The 3,677-nt window shown below is 37.6% G+C and overlaps 1 non-coding gene across 1 annotated transcript; it reads left to right on the top strand.

Moving 5' to 3' along the window:
* Positions 1–2,886: 2,886 nt before the first annotated feature.
* On the top strand, positions 2,887–2,993 carry LOC113600063 (U6 spliceosomal RNA). The gene has a single exon (XR_003421031.1). It is a non-coding gene; the product is annotated as a U6 spliceosomal RNA (small nuclear RNA).
* Positions 2,994–3,677: the final 684 nt, after the last annotated feature.

The following is a 3,677-nucleotide window of genomic DNA, read 5'->3' on the forward strand; positions in this document are numbered from 1 at the left end:
TTCTGCACAGTGAAGGAAACTTCAACAAAGTAAAAAGGCAACCTACTAAATGGGTAAAAATATTTGTAAATAATATATCCTATAAGAAGTTAATATTCAAAATACAGAAAGAACTCCCACAACTCATTAGGAAAAAACAAGAAGTCTGATTAAAAAATGGGCAGAGGATAGGGGCGCCTGGGTGGCTCAGTCGGTTAAGCGGCTGACTTCGGTTCAGGTCATGATCTCGCGGTCTGTGAGTTCAAGCCCCACGTCGGGCTCTGTGCTGACAGGTCGGAGCCTGGAGCCTGTTTCAGATTCTGTGTCTCCCTCTCTCTCTGACCCTCCCCCATTCATGCTCTGTCTCTGTCTCAAACATAAATAAACGTTTAAAAAGAAAATGGGCAGAGGATCTAACAGACATTTCCCAAAGAAGACATATAGATGGCCAAAAAGCACATGAAAAGATGCCCAACATCATTAATCACTAGGAAAATGCAAACCCAAACCACAATAATATATCACTTCATGCCTTTCAGAATGGCTATTATCAAAAGGACAAGAAATTACAAGTGTTGGGTAGGATGTGGAGAAAAGAGTACCCTCATGCAGTGTTGGTGGAAATGTAAATTGGTACAGTCAGTGTGGAAAACAGTATGATGTCCTCAAAATAATTAAAATTAGAACTACCATGTGATCCAGCATATCCACTTGCATCTATCTGAAGAAAACAAAAACACTAATTTGAAAACATTTATACCCCTTTATTCATTGTAGCATTATTTATAATACCCAAGATATTGAAACAACCTAAGAGTCTAGTGATGGATGACTGGATAAAGAAGACATGGTGTATATACACAATGGAATATTAGCCATAAAAAAGAATGGAATCTTGCCATTTGCAACAACATGGATGAACCTTGAGGGCATTATGATAACTCAAATAAGTCAGAGAAAAACAAATATTATATGATTTCATTTACATGTGGAATCTAAAAAACAAAAAATATAAACAAACCAGACAAAACTAAACCTAACTCATAAATACAGAGAATATACTGGTGTTGCTACAGGGAAATGGGATGGGGTTGGGCAAAGTGGGTAAAGGGGATCAAGAGGTACATGCTTCCAGTATAAAATAAATAAGTGATGGGGATGAAACATACAGCATGAAGACTATCTTCCATTATATTGTGTTGCAAATTTTAAAGTTGCTAAGTAAACCTTAAAAAGTTCTCATCACAAGAAAATAATTTTGTAATCTGTATGCTTATGAATGGTAACTAGACTTATTGTGGTGATGCTTTCACAATATATACAAATGTATCATGTGGTACACCTAAAAATAATATACTCTATGTCAATTATACTTTGGTAAAAATCAATGTAAAATTCATTAAAAGAAATAATTTTGACCACATAGTTGTGGGGACATTTCTGGGTTTTCTATTTTGTTCCACTTATTAATGTGCCTGTTTTTTTGTGCCAGTACCATACTGTCTTGGTGACTACAGCTTTGTAATATAACCTGAAGTCCAGAATAGTAATGCCTTCAACTTTTTTTTTTCAAGATTTCTTTGGCTATTCAGGGTCTTTTGTGGCTCTATGCAAATTTTAGCACTGTTTATTCTAGCTCTGTGGAGAATGTTGGTGATATTTTGATAGGGATTGCATTAAATGTATAGATTGCTTTGGGTAGTGTAGCCATTTATTTTCTTTAAATGTTTGTTTATTCTGAGAGGGAGAGAGCATGATTGTGGGAGGGGCAGAGAGAGAGAGAGAGGGAAGGAGAGGGAAGGAGAGGGGGAAGGAGAGGGAGAGGGAGAGGGAGAGGGAAGGAAGGAGGGAGGGAGAGAGGGAGGGAGGGAGGGAGGGAGGGAGGGAGGGAGGGAGAAAAAGGAGGAGGAAGAGGAGGAGGAAGAGGAAGAGGAAGAGGGAAAGTATGCCAAGCAGGCTTCGTGCTTTTAGCAACAGAGCCTGATGTAGGTCTCAGTCCCATGAACTGTGAGATCATGACTTGAGCTGATCAAAAGTCCATGCTTAACCGACTGAGCCACCCAGGTGCCCCAGGTAGTATAGACATTTTAACAGTATTTGTTCTTCCAATCCACGAGCATGAAATATTTTTCCATTTCTTTGTGTCATCTTCAATTTCTCTCTTAAGTGTTCTGTACTTTTCAGGGTACAAATCTTTTATCTCTTTGGTTAGGTTTATTCCTAGGTATCTTATGGTTTTCGGTACAATAGTAAATAGGATCAATTGCTTTATTTCTCTTTCTGCTGCTTTACTACTGCTGCATAGAAATGCAACAGAAGATATTTGAATATGACATATCTGATTAGAGTTAGTATCCAAAATCTACAAAGAACTTACCAAACTCAACACCCAAAAAATAAATAATACAGTTAATAAATGGGCAGAGACATGCCTGGGTGGCTCAGTCGTTTGAGTGTTCAACTCTTGACTTCTGCTCAGGTGATGATCTCATGGCTCATGAGATAGAGCCCTGCATCAGGGTCTGTGCTGACAGCACAGAGCTTGCTTGAGCTTCTTTATCTCCCTCTATGTCTCTGCCCCTACTCCCCCCCTCTCAAAATAATAAATAAACTTAAAAAAAGAAATGGTCAGAAGACATTAATAGAAATTTTCCAATGAAGACTTATAGATGACAAACAAACACATGAAAAGGTGCCAATATCACTCATCATCAGGGAAATACAAGTCAAAACCACAATAAGATATGACCTCACACCTGTCAGAATGGCTGAAATTAACAACACAGGAGACAACAGATGTTGGCAAGGATGCAGAGAAAGGGGAAACTCTCACACTGTCCGTGGGAATGCCAACTGGTGCAGCCACTCTGGAAAAGAGTATGGAAATACCTTAAAAAGTTAAAAATAGTGCTTGCTTTGGTAGCACATATACTAAAATTGGAATGATATAGAGAAGATTAGCCTGGCCATTGCACAAGGATGACACTCAAATTCATGAAGCATTCTATATGATTAGGAAGATAATAAAACCTGGTAATTCCCACCCCACCCTCCCCCCCCCCCAAAAAAGTTACAAATAGATCTACCCTATGACCCAGCAATTTTACCACTAGAGTATTTACTCAAAGGATACAAAAATACTGATTAGAAGGGGAACATACACCCAGATATTTATAGCAGCATTATCAACAATAGCCAAACTGTGTAAAGAGCCCAAATGTCTATCGACTGATGAATGAATAAAGAAGACATGGTATATATAAATAATTGAATATTACTCAACCATCAAAAAGAATGAAATCTTGCCATTTGCAACAACATGAATGGAGCTAGAGTATATTATGCTAAGTGAGAAAAGTCAGAAAAAGACAAATATCATGTGATTTTGCTCATATGTGAAAGTAAGAAACAAAACAGGTGAACATAGGGGAAAGGGCAAAAAAGAGAAGAGGACAAACCATATGGGATTCTTAATTATAGAGAACACAATGAAGGTTGCTGGACATGAGGTGAGTGGAGGGATTGGCTGAATGGGTGATAGGTATTAACGGGGGCACTTGTATGGATGATCACTCGGCATTATATGTTAAGTGATGAATCACTAAATTCTAATCCTGAAACTATTATTATGCTGTATGTTAACTAACTAGAATTTAAATAAAACATTTAAAAATAATTTTATAGATATCATGTCAAAA

Source organism: Acinonyx jubatus, chromosome C2 (assembly GCF_027475565.1).
Source record: "Acinonyx jubatus isolate Ajub_Pintada_27869175 chromosome C2, VMU_Ajub_asm_v1.0, whole genome shotgun sequence".
Classification (NCBI taxonomy): Eukaryota; Metazoa; Chordata; class Mammalia; order Carnivora; family Felidae; genus Acinonyx; species Acinonyx jubatus.